Source organism: Nyctibius grandis, chromosome 16 (assembly GCF_013368605.1).
Source record: "Nyctibius grandis isolate bNycGra1 chromosome 16, bNycGra1.pri, whole genome shotgun sequence".
In the NCBI taxonomy this organism is placed as follows: domain Eukaryota; kingdom Metazoa; phylum Chordata; class Aves; order Nyctibiiformes; family Nyctibiidae; genus Nyctibius; species Nyctibius grandis.
In genome coordinates, this window is record NC_090673.1 from 2,631,363 (window position 1) to 2,655,039 (window position 23,677).

Here is a 23,677-nt window from a genome sequence, read left to right on the forward strand (position 1 = left end):
ACATAAGCCGCCCATCATGCCAGCGGTGATGGGTCTCCACAGCATCTCCTCAGGGATTTGATGCAAAACAGTGATTTTAGACACAAATAAATCCATGCTCTGTATCTCTGTATTTCTGTAGTTACAGAGGGGTCTCTCGTGGGGTGAGCACGAGGGAGGGGCAGTGCTGGGAATAACTGATGGATCTTTCTGCAGAAACCTCACCCACCGCTCTGGAAATCTCCATCCTGGACGAGTGGTGCGGGTGGCTGGAGGCACCCGTTGGGTGTCAGCCCCCTGTTTCCCACGGGCACCCAGCAAAGGGAAAAGGGGAGAATGGCACCGACTGCTCTTCCCCTCGGTGCCCTGCCCTGGCTGGAGGAGGCTGCTCCCTTCTCCTTCACCCCTTGCCCACACCGGAGCATCCGACTGCAGTGTCTCCTGTTCCACAGCCATCGGGAAGGAAGGAGAACACCCGTGTTTTATACAGCATCCGCAATTTTAACTATACAAAGACTCCATCACGTTAAATAAACTCAAGTAACAGCCCTTGTATTTTGGTAGGATTAAAAAGAAACCAGCAACCAGACACATGCTTCAATAAAACTCATAAGACAAGCAGAAACAGCCCCAAAACACAACGGTAGTGGCTAATCCTTGCGGGGAGGGGATGAGGAGAAGGTGCTTCATCTCCAACAGCGATAAAGCAAAGCGAAGCAATCATCATTAAACCCGACTCTCCCTTCGCTCTTGTTCATCCCCAGCAGCCGCTCAGAATGTCTTCTTCGCAAATATTACAGCTTCCTCTTAAAAAGAAAAATAATTATGCAGGGGAATAACCACTTCTGTTCTACAAAGGCACAGATCTGAACAGTTAAACACGCAACTTCGGGAACTTTTCCAAGATTTATATGTTTTGCATGGAAAGCAAATGTGTTTTTTTCCTGCCTGGGAAAATATTTAAGCGCTAAGTTTATGAAGCCAAGTCCGTTTATTCCTGGTTTATGTTGCTGCTCGGATGGAATCTAATTAGTGATTTAACCAGCAGCGTGGGGATGCGGCGCTGGCCGATGCCGCGAGCCCCCGGCTGTGCTGGTACCCGGCCCCGGGGACCCTGGCCCAGAAATAGGATTTCTCCACGGCTCAGGACGGCGGGATGGAATGAAGGACGGCACCACAGCACAGGCTGAAGGATGGCACCGCGGCCACCCTTCCCTGGAGCATCCCAGGGAGGTGCCCAGGAGAGCTTGGCCCCAAACTGGGGAACTCAGAGAACAAGCCTTGGTCCCTCATCACGGGCCAACGTAGGAGCAGGTGAGGGAAAAAAGCCCCAAAGGGGTTGGGCACCACGTGCATGTGAGAACGGGGTGACCCCGAAGAGCAACCCCAGCTCGGCAGCATCATCCCCAACATGCAGTGCTGGGAGAACGGGACGAGAGCAGCCCCCGGGCGCTCACCTCCCAGGACAACACGAGGGAATATGGCCCACTAGGGCTTTCCACGCTGAGAAAGAGCGGCCACGTCAGAGCTGGGACCCGCCACCTCCTGAGGTCCCTGCCCTGGGAGCAGAGGATGGTTTGCACGCCGGCAGCCTTCCCCCCCCTCGCCCAACAACCCTTTTCCCATTTCCAGGGAATTGGGAATGACAAACATCCCTGTTCTGCCAGGGAACTCTTAGCCTGGGAATTGCTCCTTATTTCTAAGAGGGGCTCGTTCCCGCCTGCCCCACAGCAACATCAATTAAAACATGATAAAGCTCTGAGATCTGTTCAGACCCGAGACTCAATTACTTGCTCAGACACCTGGAGACTTTTCACCCCAGACTTAAAGTCCTTCATTTTTTCACAGCACTACGGCGAGTGATTTGCCTCTATTTTTCCATTTATTTCTGTATTTTTGAAAATCTTTCTGGCCAGTTAAACCAGAACCCTGCCGATTGCGAAACCCAGGAAATTTGCTGCAACGCTCTGTAACACTTGCGAGGCAATTAGCCAAAACCTCGCACAAATAAGCTTTTTTGCCACACCGTTCTAACCACCAAGCATTAACCCATTTTCTTAGGAAACAACATCTGCTGAAATAACTTCCTAATCTAGGAGCAGGCGTGGAAAAAGAGCCGCTGCAAGCAACTCTTCTCCATGGTAAACAAAATTTTCAGGCAGAGTTGTTCCACTCGGAGGGGCTCCAAGGACCAGGGCTGGTTACACAGACCCTCTCCCCAGAATATTTATTACCTGGTCAGGAAAACTGACTCAGATAGGGTCGAAGCTTTCCCTGCAGCACTGATATGCTTAAGAGACGGCGCTTCCCTGGCGTAGCCCACGGCAGAGGCGATGGTACAGCACCCTGGGGCTTTGGGACAGGGATTTGCACCCCTGAACCCAATTGTTGTGGGGTCTGAAATCCTTGGAGCGATAGGAGCCGCGTCCTATCGCTGCAGGAATAAATCACAGCACAGGCAGGACAGCTCCTGGGTGATCCTTGGTAAGAATAAAGAAACCACTGGGCAATAAAGCAACCGTTTCCATTTCCTACCCCTGCTTTTACATGGCTTTTCTTCCTGGGAAGATGTCAACATACAGTGAAAATTAGGCTTCATGATTTGCCCTAGGAAACAGTTATCACATACGGATAAACTGAGGCAGAGCACAGTAACGTAACCAACACGACACAGCGAACCCGCGCTCGCCGGCACCAAGACAAACATCACGCTCGATACTTTTCCTTATTTCAGATTAAAACAGCAGCTACGCTTCTGTGCTATTTGTTATAACTCATCCCCTCCCTTATTCTCCATCCCTGCGTTCTCCCCCATCCTGAAAAACCAATAAAATAAAATAAAAAGCTTCCTTTTGGGAACGCGGCGGTAATAATGCTGCTACCATCTGTTGCTAAGTCCAAGGACCTGCACAGGGAGCAAAGAGGCTGCAAAGCTGAAAGGGAGTCAAGTGTGTGCGTGGTTTTATGGAGAAATGAAATCCAGCTTTAAACACGGTAAATCGGAGACTATTCTGAATCACCTCTTGAATTTTTTAATGCTACTCCTGGGAGCGCTGAAGGTAAATATGTTAATTTGACTTCAATCATGGTGCAGGGTAAGAAAAAAAAAGCACACTGTGTTAGTTTAGGGTACCAAGTCTTAAAACTATTCATGCATTCCTGCATATTTTATACTCAGCAAATAAAGTTCCAAGGTTCTATAAGGAGGCTGCGAAATTATTCTGAGTAAGCAATAATGAGGTGTGCATTATATAAGGCCGATCCTAATGGTGATCTATTATTAAAATTGGAGAGTTACAGCAGCTACATTTCAAACCGTCCCGCAGCAGTTCGTCTTCTCCAGGCAGGGAAAGCAGCGCCTGGGGAGGGAGGCTGGCGAGACAGCGCGTTTCATGCGTGGTTTACGGGGTAACGGCTTCGTTCGAGTCATACCCCAGGTCCTTGGGGTAAATCTCTCCAATATTTCTCTAATTAACTCTTTCACGCAGCCTTGTCCAGCCGCTCAGGCACAGTCACGAGCCACGGCGGGTTCATATTCCCAGCGTGTTTAATTCTCTGCCTGACGTTTCAGCGTAACGGATCTCCCCAAACACACCAGGCATTAAAAAATTAACAGGGTTTCACGTTTGTACATCTTGGCGATCCTCGGGGCTATCTTGACCCTTGGTTTCTGCTGCGATACCCCGCTTTGGTTGCAAGGAGGATGGGAACACGACCAGTAAAACCCGACGTGCTTTTCCTACCTGTGCCTACACTCCTGCCAAATCACCTCCAGGACCTCGAGAAAAGCAGCGTCACGACATCCACGCCGGACACACGGACCACGTCGGCATCCAACCGCGCCAAGGGCAGAGCGCAGCATCACATCCCAGCGATGCTCCTCAGGCTCAAGCCTAACTTCGCTTGGTGCTGGTGGGGGCTGGACCTGCTCTGCCCCTCTCCCAGCCCCACTCCTTCCCGGGGTCAGATGCTTTCCAGAGACCCAGAGAAGAGCCCCATGGTCAAACCTTGGCACAGGGCTGGGGACTGGCCCCTCACCTCCATGGGGAATCACCAGGCGCTGCAGGACCCGTCCCAGTGAGCAGCGTGGATTATAAAAACACACCATCACCCCTCAGCTGCTAGAGAAACAAACAAAAAAAAAAAAAACAAACCCAGAGTTTGGCTCATTTTGCTCCTTCCTACATCTTTTGGTGAGAATCAAAAGGAGCCTCTGGGGGCTGTAAATCTGTATCTGACAAACCCCTACAGAAACAGGCACATCAGGGAGCGACCAGGCGCTGCAGCAACGCCGGCGTCTCCACGTTTGACCTGTCACAGCTCCATCTCGCAGGGCTCACAGACCCCGAGCCCGCGCTGGGAATGCAGTGGTCTCACCTCATCTCCTGTCCCTTGGAGGAAAATTCCCCCTCGGTTTGCACGAAACGCAAAATTAAATTTCCACTGCGTTTCAGAGCGCCTTGCCAGTGTGCAGCCAAGTGCTTTTTTTTTAAATGAAATTTTTCAGTAAGTTTCGATCCCAAAGGCAACGTTCTGCCCAAACCAAAGGATAATGAAGCATGATAATTTCAGGAGAAACAAACTTAGTCTGAGACCTTTCTGTGCTGAAAAAGCATCTTAAATAGTGAGGAGGTCTTTGCTCTCCAGGCTGGACGAGGCGCTGGGAAGCACACGAAGGCAGACGGGATGGAGGGGCACAATTGCCGGGTGTTCATGGCATCCACCTGCTCTGTCTGCCCATCCCCTGCTGTACCACCACCCACCTGGGCCGAAGGAGTTAACAACCCTTCTGGGACACGGCGTAACAGGAGACAGGAGTTAGTCATCTGGGCATGTCCGGATCGGTATGAACCCGGAGCTGCCGTATGAATGAAGTTGCCTTGGAGATGCAGCCAAAACCAATGACCAGATATTAACTTTTCACAACGGGCTGCCAAGAGAGGCAGAACACGCAAAACCAGCAGGACGACAGCTTCCAGCGCTGGCAGGAGTATCCAGATACGATGGGAGGGTCCCCTGAGCCCCCCCGGAGAAGTAAAACCCTGCACGTTTTTGCTCAAGAGGCAGGAGAAATTTCCCCTTGTAAAGCCAAGCAGGCCAAGGGCTACCAACGAAACCCTGGTCCTGGACCTCACGGGGTGGGTAAATGATGCGTGGATGCAAGATGCTGTCTTCCCTTGGTCTAATTTTACAGTTGATATTAAAAGATACCAACACCCAGCTCCTTCCTTCTTTCTGGAACCAGCTTCATAAGCAGAAAAAACAGCTACGGGCACCTTACACAATGCAGCCGAAACGAGATGTCATGAAACAAAAACATTCACAAGGAATTCAAAGGATGGGCTGGTGAAGGATTACACATCAGCAAACATCTGCCTGCCTAACCCCAGCCCTTCCCCTCCACTTCCAAGGGCAGTTTAGGAGGTGGGTGAGCAGGAAGGAGCAGCTGCCCCGGCCGTCTGCTGGGCTCCTCCGCTGGCACCCAGGGTGGTAATTTGCCAGGAGGAAACCCACCTTCAAGCAGAGGTTTCCCCATCTCAGCTCAGAGCAAGGTAGCTTCCAACGGGGCATTTCTCCCACCCTGATGAGGTGGTTGTCCTGGTTCTCAAGGGCACTGTGCGAGGGGGCCAGCGGGTGACCAACTAGAAGGCACCAGGTTGCCCCAGCAGGAAGAGCATCTGCTAGAGCCCATGGGTGAAGACCACGGGCAAAGCTCAGCTCCCCTGGACCTCACCTCCCTCCAATCCCACCGGAGCACTGACCCATGGAAAGAAACAGCTTTTCAACCATGACAAGGCTTGCATTGCATGAGGTACATGGGTGCATCGTTCCCTCCACCCCGGCCAGGCAATCACCGCCCGCCGCTGAAGGACACACGCTGTCAAAGGGCCACACCACGACCCCCGGTTCCTGACCCAAAGTCTCACCTCTGAAGGGGGAGATGCCTTTCAGGCCCTGCAACGTACCTCACCAGCTCACACTGGGAATGACTTACAGGGGAGGGTGGGATGCGGGAGAGCCACGATCCCCCCACCACGGCTGCGCTGGACACGAGACCCAGCCCCACCACCACCTCCACCGCCCGCCCGGCCCATGGACGTGCTGCAAAGCTGCCCTCCAGGTTAGTCAGGACATCACAGGGCTGAGCAGCGCTCGCCATCGCTCTCGTTAGGAGAGCGTGAGATGAAACAGACAGATTCATATTAGAGCCTGAAACACAGGCAGCTCCCGTTCCCACCCGCACGCCAGCCCCTTGATATTTTTTTTTTCCCAGAAGGAAAAACAGAAGATGCTTTCCATAAGCAGACGATTTCAGCAGCTAATTTTACCATCACTTATGGTCGACTAAGATTTCATGCTGACTATATTAATCCTGTCAAATTTCAGAGTGAGAGAGAAATGATACTGTATATTTTATGGCTGCAATAACTTCTAAGCCATTAGACATGCATGCTGACATGAAAGTAATCAAATTGATTTTTTTCCCTACTACAATGAAGAATTTTGCATGAGCAAATAGTCTCTCTGGCACAGGAATGAAGCCCCAAGAAGCCTGCCCTCGCTCAGGAAATTAGGAAATCGCCATAAGCCATCGTTCAGAAATTTGGGTATTCTGCTTACTCACATGTTATTGTCACCAGAGCTGAAAGGAACGTGTCAGTCAACCAAACGATCGACTAAAGCCAACGTGAGGGATAACTGGAGGCTTTTGAAGCAACATTAACTACTGCAGAAGTCGCAGTTAATTGCTTTCCCAGCATCGAAGGCTCCACCGCAACTTTTTTAACCTCATCAGACACACCGAGCCCCTCACACAGGACAGGGGCTTGCTGGCCACTTCTCCAGTGTTGGGTATACAAGCCAGAAGAGATCAGAAGTTGTTCTTTAGAGGGCTCCCCAGCAAGCCCTGAGGACCTGGAAGTATTAACGGCTACACCGCAGGTGCCAAGAGGAAGGGCTGAAGCCCTCTGTGCACACGTGTGCACGCCAAGGCAGGGGTCAATGAGAGAGCCTGTGTGTCAGAAGGTCACCTGAGAAAACCAGCTTCGTTTTCAGCCTGGCCCCTGCTCCATCCCTCTGCAGAAAGCAGGGAGACAGATCATTTAAAATAGTTCTTTAAATGTAAATAGGCTTTTAATTATAAATTCCACTCGCTTTGTGTTTTGTTGTTTTTTTTAAACCCAACTCATCTCCACACTCGAAACCAGGAAGCCCTTCTTTGACTTACAGCAACTACCTAAAATTCTAATTTAAAAACCTTTCATCCAACACATTTGTAAAGTTCTAGAGAAAGACGGGTCACAACGGAGCCCGCGATGAGCGGACAAGGCGCAGGGCAGAGGTGAGGGTGCGGGGTGTCCCCCACTGCGTGCGGGACCCCCCGTGCCAGGGCACCCCACGGCCACGGCTCCAGCTAGCGTCACCTCCTGAAATTAAGAAAGTAGAGCTGGTTTTGGGGTTTCTTTTGGTTTGGGATTTTTTGGGGGGGTTTGTTTGTTTTTTTAAATTGCATACACGCAAACCCTTTCCCAACAAACCCCAAGCCAGAGCCCGTCCCAGCGCACTGAGCACCGTTAACCAGCGCCCACCAAAGGGGCCCCCTCCGCTGCCCCGGTGGTTTATAAGGACGCCAGGTCCTGGGGCAAGCCTGGATCTGGTGAGCTGCAGCTCCCAGAGGAAGGTGACTAGTCAGCACATGAGACATGAGCCACAGCCCGCAACCGGCTTCACCTAAACCGCAGCGCCTGCAGCTGCCCGGTAGGAAACGGAGAACCCTTTGAGCCAAATCCTTACAAAATTGTGCTCTGAAGTTATTACCCAAATCCATAGTTTCGCAAAGGTAGGAGAGGTCTCCCGGGAGAGGCGGCGAACAATATCCATGAGTTTCTCATGACCTTACGGAGATTGCCATGACAACACCGCTCCGCTCCTCCAAACACGGATATATTCATTTGCACTAGTGTGATGGAGAATAATTAGAGCGAGATTCCCCGAGCCGGGGAGCCCGGGAGTCACAACCGCACGGCGGCTCACGGCAGCGGAGCCCGAGTTTCGAGGGAAGCAGCCTCAAATTTAAATGTAAAAGAGAAAACCCACAACACTCTTTGGAGCCGCGTGACCTAATTCGTTATAAAGAATGTCAGTTAGCAAACCTTTTAAATAAAACATTAAGCCAGAGGTAATTTGAAGCCTTGTGGATTTTGTTTTACTCAATTATTTTCTAATGCTTCAAGTTCAAGAATAAATATGCAAAAATAAGAAAAAAAAAATACCAAGGGTTTCATTTAATTCTTTTTCAAAAGAAATTAAGACATCCATACTAAACCAAAATACCCTCAACCAAGCCAGATTTTTAATTAAAACTTTTACGTCCTACAAGATTCTTCAAGGTTGTAATATCTGCTTCCACACCCGTGAGCTAGCATCACGCTCCCAGAAGGGCGAGCCCGTAATTCACGTTAGAATAACCCGTGCTATACATTAGTATAACTTATTTCCAAGACATATACTCAAAAATTAAACCAGGTTTGAATATTTTTTTTCCTTGCCCACAATTTACATAACCAGTTGCAATTTTCACTCTGTTGGGAAAAGTTTCCCTCCAGCAGACACAGAGACAGCAGAAGATCACGCTGGCCTCTGCTTTGGTTTTATGAATGTACAATGATAAGAATGTGGTTGGGGTGAGGCAAGTAGGAACTTAAAACCTGGTGAAGAGCAGCAGAGGATAAAAGCCACTGTTGATAGGCACAGTCTAATATGAGGTTAATTGGGCAAGGGGGGGAAACAAAGGGAAGGAGCTCGATGAGTAGCGCTGCAAATGCTCTTCTAAGAAGTATAAAACCCCAAGAAATTCTATTTCTTCACACTGGAGCCCTGCTTACCTACAGAAAGCATAATTGAGAGTCTAGAAAATTTCACCTGTATTTTAAAAGACTCTGAGGTCTTCCTTCAGGCTGGCCAAGCTTTTCCAAGCATTTTGCCCCACTCCTTGCAGCAGTTCAAGGGAACAAAATTCACTCTACCCCATTGTTAGGGAATACTCGCAGATATATTTCCAACTGGAAATACGAGGGGAACACGGGAAGAGAGAAATCAGTTGTCCAGCGTGAGAGATAACGCTGCTGCCCTGGCTAAACCCAGCCCAGGCACGCAGGCAGCAGGACAGGCAGAGCCAAGGACAGGCAGCCCCGCAGCGCAGCCCACCTCGGGGACGGAGCCCACCTCGGGGACGGAGCCCACCTCGGGGACGGAGCCCACCCGGGACAACCCGAGGAGCGGCCACGGCAAGTCCCGGGACCTGCAGGGACAGAGGCTCTCGGCGGGACGGCTGCTGGTTGTTCCTCAGCCTGTATTCTGGGATAAGCAAATACAGCCAAAAGAAGGAGTCCTTGGGAGCCAAAATAAAGAAAGTTTAGCACTAAATATTTGATTTTCATTTGGCAGCATCACCGTTTTCAAGAGGATACCAGAAAGAGATTTGCAGAAACATGCTTAACGTTGCTCTGCTAGCAAATCTGCTTTACAAAACATTGGGGAAACGAAGCAACCCAGAAGATACAAAGATTCCTTTCTGCCACCACGCTTAGAGTAAAACACCTCACTACTTTGATTCATCCTTCCACGCAATCTTTTAAAAAAATAAAAAGCCGTCCTTCCCCAGTAATTCGTTAAGTGTGTTACAGTGTCTGTCTCCACACTCAACCAGCAGCTCGTTACGGGGGTGAGTGGGGTACTGGGGGATGCCCAGAGCAGTGCCAACTCTTGTCATCACTCACTGCCACAATTATCACATCACCACCACACCCTGGGGCCGCTTTTGGGGTATTAAAAGTTCTCTGTGCCACCGAAATATGGTATTTCGTGTTGGCATAAGGTACAAACAGTGGTACCCAGCTGGGCACCATCGTGCACGTCGCACAGATACATCCACCCGCCCAGGGCACTCCAGCCCGGCTCTCACCAAGGGCTGCTCCTAACGATCAGAAGCTACGGATGAATCTATTTCTCTGCAGCAGAGAATAAACAAGGATCAGTATTCACCCGATCCTAACAGGGAAACCCTGCAGCTAGAGGTGGAGTCAGTCAATGCCTGAACGTCCAGCCTAACTTGCTGGACGAATGCTAACTACGTCTTCCAGCTTATTTATCTAATTTGCGTTGATTTTAAAATATTGAGTTATCTAACCAGAGACAAAAAAAAGTCTGAAAATTTCCCATGCTAGTGAAAATCTCTCTGCCATTTTATGATGCTAGAATTCGATATATATCTCTGAATATTACTGACTTTGCTCAATTCCATTTGTATTGAGAAACGCCTAAAAGCAATTCAGGACAAAGGCCACAGTTTTTCAAAATGATCTTAAGGGCTTGAAAAATGGGGTTCTACAGTGCACAAGCCTTTCCAACCCTGACTGCGATCTGCAGCCTGGAAGTATTTTAGTCACTTAAGCTGGTTACAGTATTTATTAGGGTCTATTTTTGTCAATCAGTCTATAACAAGAGAGAACAGCCGATGCCTATCAAACAATCCTCTCGACTTTAGTTAGCAGTCTGGTTTCTGTATTAGAAAGGGGCAGCTCTGAACTGATGCAGCCAGTTTGTAACAAAAAAAAAAAATATATGGAGGAGGGATGAAGGCAGTGGCAAAACCCACGACCAGGATCTCCTCCAGGAGCAGGGTGATGCTCAGAGAAGCCCAAAGAAGACCCCAAGGCTGGAGCACCTCAGGGCAGGAGCACCCGTCCCTCCATGGGTGTCCCTGATCCAACCCACCACCCAGGCAGTGCCCCTCGTTCAGGACGGTCTCGCTGGTACCCACAACACGGAGCCTTAGAGCGCAATAAATGCCTGATGTTGGACGCGTGGGCAGCGTGACACGGTTAAGTGCACTTCAGTCAGGGACCTACAAGCTGGAGCTGTGCACCCCTGCGCGCTGGAAATACCAGAGACACCACCAAAGAATTTCAGAGAGCAGCGAATAGCTGAAAATTAACACAGCCCATAACAACGAGCAGTATGGATTTGAAACAATGATCTAAACACTAAAAACCTCCCTGCCTTTTCCTGAACCCACGAGGTACAATATTCTCCCTGCTAACCCAGCCCTCATTTTAAAATTCATCTTTTATCAGCTTGAGTTGAGAAAATCCAGCAGAAAGGCACAAATGGATTGTGCTAGTAAGCAGAAAAACTGTTACATCTTCTGAATGTAATTTTGCCAAAAGCCTCTGCACAATTTTTTTTTGTCACGCTTTGCATTATGAAGGAAATTTCTTTTTAGAAGAACAGGAGAATGATTTGCATAATATTCTTTGCAAGTTAATATCAGCCTCTGATAATGATCTCTGCATAATGCAAAAACGTTTGAGAAGACTGTTACAACACTAAGTAATCATATTTTAAATTATGTTTCCCTTTATAGAAAGGTGTTGCAAAAACACACAGACATGAAATCTGTCTGTTGAAGTCCCAAGAACCACCTGACCATCTTCCCACTATTCTACTGTTACAGATTGCAACACTGCCTTTCAAAACCTTACAAAACAAATTACACTGCAACAGTCTGGCTTCACAGAAGGCAGAGCTTTTTCCTGTGCCGATGCTCCAGCACATCCCATTTCACAAGAGCTCCTGGTGCACCGCACGAGTTAAGCAAGGCCCTAGGAATGGAGATGTAACACAATTAGATGCACCGCAGCAATTAAAGCGGGTCCTCCCGCCACACCATGCCATGCCGCCGAGCCACAGGGTACTGGGGCATACCCCAGTTGCCACCAGGTACTGGTGATACTGGTTTACCTGGGTTTCTTCGTTTGCAGCGCGCTGGGAATTAAGGCCGTGCCACCACTGCCACGTCCCCGCTGCGCAAGAAGGTGTCCCCGCCGGCAGCCAGCGATCTTCCCGAAACCTCCCCGAGGGATGAGGTGTTGTCACAAGATCTCCGCTAACGCCATCGTTCATGCCTAATTAGGTCAGGAACCGAACATAAAAAGCAGAGGTCTGGGAGGAAGCCATTGACCCAGGCATGCCGAGCAGCATCTTACTAGATGTGGGCATCAACTATTTCCCTCAACCCATCTCCAGCGGGGGATGTGGGTGGGAAGCTAATGCACTCGGATATTAAGTGCTTAATATGTCACTAAGACTTAACGACCACAACCAAGTGGTTTAAACCCGAGCTAGCCTTCCCTGAGCTAAAATAAAACTGCGAAAGGAATTCAGAGAGGTTCTTGGGACAGCCCTCGCACGACGCAACAGCACACAGGAGTTGGACACTTCGGTGAAGCAAAGACAGATGACGCTTTCAGACCGATCTATTCCTCATCACACAAATGATGTAACGGTCTTAAGGTTTGGAAGAAAGCACGAGGCGGGATCCACGGCGTAGGTTGCGCTCCCGAGAGCGAGTGTCCCAGCCTCTGCCCATGGCGTCCTCAGGGCCAGAGGGAAGCACATATAGTCCAGCTCGCGCTACCCACGTCTCTCACACACACAACAGGGCATCATTCAGCCTTGAGGGTGGGTGGGTTTTTTTCCCCACCTACAAAACTAAGTCTAAAATTCAAATACCAGATCTGTGCAGTCAAGGCACGGAGAAAATAGCCTCTTGCAAGTCAGAGCGAGCTCGGCAAGGCAGTTGTCTCTGCTCCACTGCTGCACTTGGTATAGAAACCATAATAGAGACCTGTGATCGTTCCTCTTCCCAACAAGTCCTGGTAACTTGCAGAATTTGTCCAACAGCGACAGGCGGGAGAAGAACAACCAGGGTAAGCTCTCAGACCACAGACCAGCTAGGAAGTGTTCAGGGGAGCGTGTTCGCAGGCTCTCCTTCCTTGGTGGCGTCGGCTGTCGCAGTGTCATCAGCCTGTGTACACGCTCAGGTGATTTTGCTGGTCCTGCAGCACATCAAGTCTTCACACACCTCCAAAACTCGTGTAATGGTGACGGGGTCAGGGCGCAGATCGGCTGCTGGAGCCGCAGATCTGGTGCTGGGCACAGAACTCGTTACAACTCTTTAATGAGCAGATTTAAAATCAGCTGACTGGGTTTGTGGAGACGCAAGCTGTGACCATGGCAAGGAAGCCTGGCCACCGGCTTGCAGGGGTGCAATTGCACAGAGAGCCCACGAAGAGGCGGCCACCCCGCGCATGAAGCCACCACCACCTCCAGCCACATCCAGCCGTGTCTCCAGCGAACAGCAGAAGAGTCTCCATGAACAACAGCGTGGGCATGAATTTCCCACCTCTCCGAGTACCAGATCAAAACTGATCCTTCTTCAGGATGCTGCAGTACGGTGCGTCCTGGGGTGAAGCCCCTAACGCCCTGACCGCTCAGGGACACCGAGCGATGCCAGCACCACTGGGAACTTGTTTTTCTTTCAAAAATTACAAGCAAATCTCTCCCTTCCTTCCCCAAACTGACATATCCATCCATATCGGTGGGTGGTACCACCAAATGCAATTCATATGCCCCCTACCCACCTCCTGCGTGCCTGACGGCCATCACCTGCACACCAAGAGAGAAAGGTGCTCTGAAGTCCCAGCAAACACCGCAGCTGTCAGCATCCGTGCTTGGGAGATCACAAGGGTGTGGGAACCGCCTCAACCAAATATTTCTGCTGCTAATGCTGCACGTTGTGTTTTACATAACACATCTGAGACACAGAGGAGGAGGTCAGGAGCAGGCTGGAGGGTGGGGAGCGGACAGCCAGCTCACCGACTGCCTGCGAGACACCCGAGTCATCTCAACAGCACGAACCCGTGCTGCACAGTGGAGGGAGGCTGCGAGAGCAGGGCTCATTCGTGTTGCTTTATGAATATATTGCAATGGAACTGTATCGAAACCGCTTTAAGAATCTGGGGGTAAATACCAGTTTGGAGGTGTGAGGCCTGCATTTGATTTCAAGGTGGTATAAAATCATGACTTCCACGATATAAAACCTTACAAAACAGTAGTAAAGGCTACTGGAATATTTTTGTTCTTCAAAAATCACTTAAAAAGCAACACGACGCACTGTGGACATCACCAGTGGACACACGTGCCACTGTAGTGGTCCTCTGTGTTTTGTTGGTGGCCAAGCAGGAAAAGCATCTTTCTAAACAGCATCCATTGGACTTTGGTAAAAAAACATGATCAGTGGCGTTGGTAAGATCTGTGAGGCTCGGTGACACCCAAGCAGCTCTGGTCGACCTGCAGAAAACCATCCGTGGAGTGCGAGTGCTGCCAGGGCTGCTCAGCTCCAAGCCCTGCCCTGCACGTGACTGCTGCCTCCGAGGACACGCAGCGATTTCATCGCTTGGTTCCCCCACCCTCTCCGAGCTGCACTGCCGTCCCGTCCCACCCGCACCAGCCTCAGCTCCCTCCCAAAGAGCAAAAAAGTTAAGTCCTCCCTTCTGCATCGTTTCTTGTACAGAATCCAGATCAGTCAGCAAGTACTGCAGGATACACCTCCCCGAAGGCCACTCACAAACAAGATAACAGCCTGTTTGTGATCTTAAGGGGAAGATAAATGAGGAAACTTCCTAAATTTGATTGTAAAAATATTCATGAAGACACCAAGCAGCTCAGGTACGTGCAGCTGCTCGCTGCAGAAGCACCCACTGACTCCCAAGGAAACACATGGGCGCTTGTCCAAGTTGGTGAAGGGTCTCAAGTGGGGACGTCAGCAGCCTGCGTAAGCCCAGGGAGAGGGATGGACACTAACACACGTATTAGTGACAGTGGGACATCAACTGACCTTACTCACAGCTGTGAGGGGCTCTGAGAAGGCAACGGCTCGAGATGCGCCCGGCTCTCGTGCTCCTCTCCAGGCTGGTGTCTGCTGGGGAGCAGAACGGGACAGCGTGTTATGGGCTCTTCCCCAAACCTGTTCATGAATCTCCAAGGGTACAGGGCTAGAAACCTCAAGCATCCTGTGCAAGGATATAAAAGCAGCCTGCGTGCTGAAATCAGCATCGCAACCTGGAAGCAGAAGCATCGCCACCGTTAGTGGATCTGAAAACCCACGCAGAGCCAAGCCACCCCAGCTGGCAACGCGGGGTCTCCAGCCCTCGCTGCCCAACCCCAGGGTAAACCAGCCCTGGGCTCGACGCTTACACTGCAGAACCAGAGCACTACACGGACATTGGGCTCAATCTACATTTTTACAGTTGCACAATGAAAAACACCAATAAAAAAAAAAAAAGAAGAAGAAACAAACCACCCAAGAGCCATCTGAAAGACCGGTTATTAGATTGCTCGAAATGACTTGAAATGAAATTCCCACAGATTTTATTGGACTACTCAGCTATTGATTCTGGTGTGCTTCTTGCTCAGTCTGCAACACAGAAATTCACCTTGCTAGAAATCCCACCTGCACGCTCTGTGCTTCACGGCTCGCTTCACAAGGCATGAACCCGGCCCCAGGAAACTGCCATCGTCAACAGCAGCTGGAAGATGACAGCTCCACAACTTCCAAATTTCTATTTAGCCTTTTTCTTTTTTTTTTTAAATTCACACTTGCAGCATAAACACAAGCTGGGCTCCTACTCCGCTCCTGCCTCATCGGGACGTGCTCATCCTTCAAGTTGCAGCTCATCCACTCGTGAGGTGCATCGCTGCCTCGTTAGCAGCACCCCCGCCCTGTTAACAAGCCAGTGCTCCCCCCCATGCTGGGAAGGCCAGCTGCGTCCTTCACTGAAGGACCTGCCCTTCCCCATTTCTCCAGCATCCCAGCGGAGGTGCGGGAGATGGGAAGCTCTGGGACAGCCCAAGGCTCAGCTCTGGAGAAGGCATCGTGAAGCCAGGCAAGTTTAAGCCTCGGGCCGACCAGCACGGGGTGTTGTGGATGGGCTGGGGGGTTGGCGAGGCGGAGTGCAGCCCATGGCCCCGACGGAGCCGTGGCACAGGTCCTGGGAGCTGTCTGATGAGTCAAGAAGTCCTGTTGTTCGATTCACTACACAGCCTGTGAGTTAGTCAATCCTCCTCTTTCGCCTACCCCGCAGGGAGGGGGGGGCTGGCCCCCATCCAAACACTGCACAAGCTGCAAAGAAAATATTTTTTAAAAAAATCCCCAAACAGTTAATCTGTAGAAATACTATTTTGGAGGGACGGGGGAAAGCTGACGCCGTAACAACTGATTACTTGCTCTTCTCCCACTCCCTTCCTCCGAGAGCCCTAAAAGGGCTTCCCACCGCCCCGCTCCGGCCCTTCTCGCGTTACGCTCCGGCAAACCCAAGAGCAGCGCGGTGCTCGCGGCCTGCCCAAGGTCACGGGCACGGCCACAGCATGCCGTGGCTCCCAGGGCTCTGCCCCGGCCACCAACCCCAGCACTCTGCCCCGGCCACCGACCCCAGCGCTCCCGGCTGCGGAGCACCGGTTCACGGACACGACCTGCGCAGGACGCAGGGCAGCGATGGGGCTGGGAGGGGGGTTTCTCTCACCTCCATCTCCACGGACACCCACGCAGAAGCTAACACAAGCTTCCCCACTTCTACTTTCTTAAAAGGCTTTTCTCTTTCCCTCCTTTTCTTCCCCCCAGTTTTTAAAATCCAATTATAGCTCAGCGCTCTCAGCAGGGGTCAGTGTGGAATAAGAATCGCCCGAGTTAATGGACGTAAGACCAAGAAAGATTAATGCTTAAATGGTTTCAAAAGTTGTATGATGCCAATTTCATTAACATTTTAATTGTAATGTATCTTTTTAATCTTCTTTCACACTAACGGTTTTATATGCTTCAAAAAAGAAAAAAAAAACTGCTGACAACAAAAATATCAACATACCAAAATTAACAGACAGAACTGAGCGCTGTAATGGGAACTGAATGAAATGCAGAAAACCGTGTTAATGATGCATTAAGAGCAGGGGTTGTACTCAGACAAGAGTCAAAAATTCAGCACTACAGTTGCATGCCCTGTCTGTGCCTTCCCCAGGTATCCAGCACGACCCCAGATACGCGTCTTTTAGCGGGGCTGTGCAGAAGCAATGACCCAGGCAGCATCATCAAATGCATGCACAGATCTATCAAAAAAGTGTGCTTTGAATCTGGCAATTCACCTAATTTAATCACAGCGATACACCGGAGCAGCAGATTCGGAGGACGCTTCTGCTGTGGTCATTTTAACCACCTTCAAAGGTATAAATCCTCACTCCCCGCGTCTCTTGGGCACCTGGCCATTGCCTTCTGCATGGCTCACCTTGAAATGCCAACCCTTTATTTATACACCTGCACGTTACACCTCTATCCAGCATAATCCCTTCAAAGCTTAGTGCCCTGGAAAGCACTGAGCACCAAAACATCAGCACTCCTTCGCCGTGTCATCACCGAGCAGTGTCTCCTACAACACCTCTGCGAGGAATTATGTAATTTCCAAGCCTAACCCTTGTTTTCCTAATGCTTCACATAACTGGAGCGTAAATGTTTGTCCTATGACAGGGAGAACTGGCATGTAAAACACGTACCCCCACACAATGTATATATATAACCCAGGCTGCCATATGCTGCCCCAGTGGGCACCACGACAGGAGCCGAGCCAGCGCTGGCACCCGAACACAGGACCCTTTCCACGCAGCCGCTCTGCCACCGAGCCCACGAGCCCCACTCAGCCCAAGCTCGGTCATATTTAGCTTGCAATTCTTCACACACCCTACTCTTCATCGCGCTGCCGAAATTCGGTCTCCAGACACCCAGGGATGAAACACATCTGGCTCCTCTCCCCAGATCGATAGATCCAGAAGAGCCCTGATGGCTACAAATGAGATGCTGCAAAGAAAAGGGGATCTGTCTTCTCCTGTTTTTGCAAGTGATTAATAGATCCTGATATTGGCTTTATTGCTGTGGGGATGACACCGGGAGGTGAAGGATTTAATCTCATCCCAGTGACTATATATGGTCACTCTGATGGAGTCACCTCCCTCCCCACACGCTCCGCTGCCCTTCGCTCCTGGCACTGGCCGCCGAAGCAGACCGGCAGTGCTTGGGCACGGCGCCGGCAAGCCAGCGCTCAGCACACTCCCCACGTTACTGTGCTCTCTCTCCCCCTTTCCCAATTTTTTTTGGCTTTTAAAAAGCTTAAATTGGGAGAAAAAGAGAGAGAACACAAACACTCTGGGGAAAAAAAAACCAAAACATTTTAAGAGTACTTTATAGAGAATTGTTGCACGGGGAAAAAACAACCCTATCAAGTTACTTATGTACAGTTCTTAACCACTTAGAAGTTTTTTTTAAAAAAAAAAAAAAATCAACCTTTTTGTGAAAAGTGTATCGATTTATTCAGCCCACACACCCCGGGTTGTCACTGGAGGGTAGCTTGTGGCTGCCGAAGCAGTCGCAGTGATTTCTGCCCCCCCATCCACCCACCTAGGGGAAAAAATGCACTGAAATATTTGTCTTCATAGGAAACGGAACACAAAAATGTACTTGACGTGCAATTTTTTTTTTTTAAAGTCTGATGGGAGGACCTCCTAAAAGACCGAAGCCAAACTGCGACGCCTGCGAGCACATACAGCACGAAACACGTGCCAAGGGCTATTTATCTTCATTTTATCCCACCAAGCTGCCAGCTTTTGAGGGGGTCTAGGTCAATACACCGAACAACTAATCGCTCTCATCACCACCGACCCCAAGGCCTCCTCCTCAGAGGAAGAGCTGGCGTCGTGCAGATCCCAGTAGCCCCCCGTCCCTCCTGCCCTCGCCCGTCCGTCGGTCCATCTGCAGGGCAGCCCTTGCCCCAGCTGAATCTGGAGATGAGGAAGAGTGTGGTACCTTCCCAGGGCTGAAACCCCCCGCCAGGGAAAAGCAGGAGGGAGCTCTGCCTGCTCCTTCCGTCACCCAGGGCTCTACGTGGCAGGCTCCGTCCCAGCAGTCCCATTTTTATTACCTCCGTCCCCACTTAGGAGGAACCACATGACACAACCGAGCGCAATCCTGCACAGCGGAGCTCGCCCGGGGATTGCGTCTCCCTCCCTGGGACTGCAGCGTTTTAGCAAGTTTTCCAGCATTTATGGATACAAAGACCGTAAGATGCAATATTTTTTTAAATCTCTGTTCTGCCTCCAAACATTTGCTTAAAAACAAGTTGAACTTAAAAAAAAAAACAACCCAAAAAAATCGCTAATGAATCACAGCTCCTAGCAAATGAGCAATTGCAGTTGACACAATGAATTATGCCTGAAGCAAGCTGGGAAACATATTTTGCAAATGATCTCATCCACAGGCAAACCTGGCATGACACTTGATTTGCTAAAAAAGACACAAAGCCTGTCAAAATTCCTGTCACTTCGCAAATAAAGTCAGGTAGAGAAAACCAACGGCCTCACCCTCTTTTAAGCACGCTTCACCTATTTCTCAATCGCTCTGCAGGCTTGATTTAAAAAACCAACCCAAACCCACAGACCAGCCCTTGGAGGTGTGCCCATCCCAGGTGGGTGCTGAGGGCTATCAGACGAAGCGTAGATGGGCTGGGAGGCTGCTCTTCAGGTGGCAAACACGGGCTCGATTCGAAGGCTAATTGCAGCAGAGACAATGCTCTCTCTGGCCATTAGGTACGGCCGGGAACTTAAAATTCAGTTTAATTTCCTCCAGCTGAATGCCTGTATTTTACTTCTTTCATTGCATTCAACTAAGCTCAAAGAAATGTAGGAAAAGGAAAAAAAAAAGGCAATTAAAGCGCAGCCCCCCCTGCTCCTCAGCATCCCTGGAGCCCTCTAGGACCCTCTCCAGGACCCTTCAACCCCGCACAGCCCATCCCATTTCCCCACCTAAAAAACCGCCTGGCTCAGAAAACCTGGCAAAATCCAAACCCATGGCTGGAGCCTCCTTCTAACCCCATTTTGTCAGGCCCGGGTATTTTTAAACACAGGGATGGCACAGAGCAGAGCACGAGCAGAGTCACGTCACCCTTTCGTGGTGTTTGTCCCCAATCCCCGCCAGCCTCCGCCACGCGCCCCAGAGCCACGTACCAGCTTAAGAGCTCGACGCCAACAGAGCCAGCCCTCAGATCCAGCCCCGCAGCCTGCCAGGGAAATGGGGCTTTAGGAGAAGATAGGCTAAAATAAATATTTCCATTCCGAGGCGAGATGGTTTGTGTCCCCCGTTGGGGAAGCACACGCCGGTCTAGAGGTTCCTCTGAAGCAAACCCAGATCTGAGCGGGCTCTCGCAGGGGATTTCTTGGCACTTCTCCCCCAAGTGCCGACCAGCAATGCCGCCTCGCACCTCCCAGCACCTCGGCTTGGGATTTGAACCAAAACCCAGTCCGAAAAGGACTCACCTGGACTTTGCAAGCAGGCTCCTGCAAGTTCAAGGAGAGGGGATTTTTCTTTCCTGGACTAACTAGCAGTGAGGATGCTCTACACCTCCCCAGACCCGCAGCACGACCGCCCCGTGGTGATGCCCACGGGGATGGGGACCTGTTGCCAGCACTCGTTGAGAGGAGTCAAAACCTGGTCCCCTGCTCCAAATCCAAGGAGACTCCCTTGGGAAAGCACGGAAAAGGCTTCCACATGACAAAAGGGCACTGAAAACACTGCTTCCAAAGTAACAAGATACAGCATCAACACACCCATCTTATCTAATGGTGTCCATCTCCAAGGAACAAAGGAGGAGTCTGGGAAAACCTCGAGGAGACCTGAACAACCCAAACCAAGGGGTGCCGATGGTGAGCCCATGGGTGATGCCAACAGCGTGCCCAGGCCAGAGCGTGGGCAGGAGGGGCCGAAAGGAAACATTTCCCCCTGGGCCAGTTCTTCATCAGCGGAGAGAGCGCGGCCCAGCCCGACGGGTGAGCGCCCAGGGATGGGGACAGAGCCTGGGAGCCCAAGGTGTCCCGGGGAAGCTGGCCCTGCCCCAGAGCACAGCCTGCAGGTTTGACCCCCGCGGGGCCCTTCAGATGACGCGGAGCCCTTCCTCCTCCTCGTGCACTGACTGACGTCCCACTTGGACCCCACTACTCGTATTATTCAGCAAGATTTGGAAGTTTTATTTGACAAATTTTAAGTTCTAGAAATCCATCCCCCCCATTAATGTTCAACTATTACCACTTTTTGCCCATGAAGCCTTAATCACAAGGCCTCTGCAGGAGGAAAAACCCCAAACCCCCGTAGCTGTAGCTATGGAAGGACATTTATTCTCAGGAGGAGAAGGAGAAGATCCCTAATTATTTTATATTTGCTGCTGACTTCAGATCAAACTATTATTACCTCCATTATCCACACCTTGAGGTCACAGACTTATTGTCCTAGGCTGGGCAAACAACATCAATTCAGGTAATCAGGAAAAGCTCAGCTTTATTCTTTTTAGTTGAAGGGCTTTATTTAATAGCAGGCTATGAATAAGGCAGGTAATTCGGGTTTAGCCGTGCTTTTGAGCAGGACGGGTCCTCTCAGCCCCCCTGGCACCTGGCGGGCACCGGGGACCCCGCGGGGTTTGCAGAGCCGCTGCCGGAGCCACCCCAGCCCCGCCGCCGCTATCACCGCCGAGGAGCCAAGGTGCCGCGATCATTCCCGTTTGTTTACCGATTTCAGCTTCTCCTCCTGTTTAATATTTCAGCTGGAGAAGGTAAACCGGCACGCCAGCCCCTCAATTACACGGGGCGACGAGGCAAACATTTGGCAGGCACGAAGCGCGTCAAGCTGCCCGCAACCTCGCAAATGCCTCCTGAAAGGAGGAAAGAGAAAAAAAAAAAAGTGAATATTCAAATTAATGACCCAGCGGGTAATGGAGCCTTGGCTGGAAGCGATCCTGCGCTTGGCTGCTGGTGGGGCCGGGTGAGCCCGGCGGAGCGCAGCACGCGATGCGCTGCTGCCCGTTTATTTTCCTACAGCAGGGAAGATGTTTGGCGAAGTCCTTGAGCACAGCAAACCGCGCTTCAACTACAGCACGCTGCAGACTGCAGCAGGCAGGGCAACGCGCTGGCGCTCGCCCAAGAAAACCCCAACCACCGACCCCAATTTCTCCCCACTCAGGCACCAACAAGCAGGTTGACACTCCGATGGGTCTCAGGTGCTGGGATGGGGGGGAAGAGCCGCCCGTCCCACCGCAAGCCCCCAGCCCCAGTCATGCGAGGAGGGCACTGGGCACCCCAATGACCTCGGGGATCTTTCCCGAACTCCAAATTCAGGCGTTCGGCCCGGTTTTGGTTTTTAATATCTCCCCTTTCACAGCGTTTCCCTCCCCCCTGGGGAGAGAAAGTCCGAGCCTGCGCCTGCATTTAGCCATTAAAAAAAAATAAATAAAACATCCAGGCAGCCCCGCAGCCTCTTCAGAAAGGTATTTCTAATAATAACCCGATTTTCCACGTTCACGCAAGACTCGAAAACACGGCAGGAACTGACCCCCTTCACCCCCAAACCCCGCTCCGCCCGGGCAGGGGGGACCCGGCACCCTTGGGTCACCCCTTCCTCCTCCCAACACCCCAAAAATATCCCTTCGCCCCCCCGGGTTGGCTGAGCCGAGCCCCCCCCGTGGGTAACGGCAGCGGGAGAGCGAAGGGTTAAGGTTAAAGGCGCGTCTCCCACCCCCCTAAAAGAAGCGGGGCGGGGGGGGTGCGTGTTGCAGCTTTCCCCGAGTTTTACCATGGGGGGGGGGGGTTATAGTTATTAAAATATAACGGGGGGGATGCTGGGTGCGTGCGGAGTTGCGGGTAACGCACCGGCCCCCCCCTCCCCGCTGCCCCCCCGCCCCGCCCGGGGGTCCCGGGGTGCGGGCGGCTCTCACCTGCGGGGCGCCGGCCCCATGGACGCTGCCCTGGGCCTACGGCGGCGGGAGCCGCGGTGCCGGCGGCGGCAGGAAGTGATTCCGGCCGCTCCTCACATGGACTTTCCCTGACCTCGCCCAGCAGCGCCGGCACCGCGGCCGCGCACCACTGCCGGCCCCGGCGGCACCGGGACGCCCCCGCGGCGGGGGCGGGGGGAGAGGGGCGGAGGCGGGAGGTGGGACCGGGCCGGGGGGGGGCTCGGGGGGGGCCGGTCCCACCTCCCGCCGCCACCGCCCCTCTCCCCCCGCCCCTCCCCGGGATGCCCCCGCGCGGGGGGAGGGACCGCGGGGGGCGGGACCCGCGCACGGACACCCCCCCCCACCGCCCCCGGGGCAGCGCTACGGGCACGGGGGTCACAGGGGGCGAAATCTTTCTATTTTATTTTATTTTATTTTATTTTATTTTATTTTATTTTATTTTATTTTTTTATTTTTATTTTATTTTTTTATTTTTATTTCTGTTTATTTTATTTATTTTTAGTTTATTTTTATTTTATTTCAGTTTATTTTATTTATTTTATTTATCTTATTTTTATTTTATTTTTATTTTCATTCTATTTTTTATTTCAGTCTATTTTTTATTTCATTTTTTCCTTTATGTTTTATTTTATTCCATTTTATTGTTTTTACTGTTTTATATTTTATTTCATTTTTTATTTCTTTTTTCTTTTTTACATTCCTTTTTCAATTTCATTTTATTATTTTTCATTTAATTTTATTATTTTTATTTATTTTTATTTACCTTTATTACTTTATTTTATTTTTATTTTTTAATTTAATTTTTTCTTTTTTGTTTGTTTCATTTTTTTCTTTTTTGTTTAATTTTATTATTTCAATTTTTCCATTTTATTATTTCTTTTTTGCTTCCTTTTTTATTTCATTTTACAGACCTGTGCTGACCCACAGCTCCGCAGACCTCCCGGGCTGCCTCCAGCTCCGCTCTCCTCTCCCGTACCCTTTTCCAT

The 23,677-nt window shown here is 50.8% G+C and overlaps 1 protein-coding gene across 3 annotated transcripts in view; it reads right to left on the reverse strand.

Annotated features, from left to right (window-relative positions):
- NACC2 (NACC family member 2) overlaps positions 1-22,848 on the reverse strand; it is a 54,814-nt gene extending 31,966 nt beyond the window's left edge. Inside the window, exons 1-2 of one of the 3 annotated variants that reach the window (XM_068413981.1) lie at positions 22,674-22,848; positions 14,720-14,800 (exon numbers count right to left, since the gene is read on the reverse strand). The gene's annotated coding sequence lies outside the window, so the exon portion shown is untranslated. Of the gene's footprint in view, positions 1-14,719; positions 14,804-22,673 lie in introns of all 3 variants that reach the window. The other 2 variants (XM_068413980.1, XM_068413979.1) reach the window with 2 other exon arrangements.
- Between the last annotated feature and the right edge of the window lie 829 nt (positions 22,849-23,677).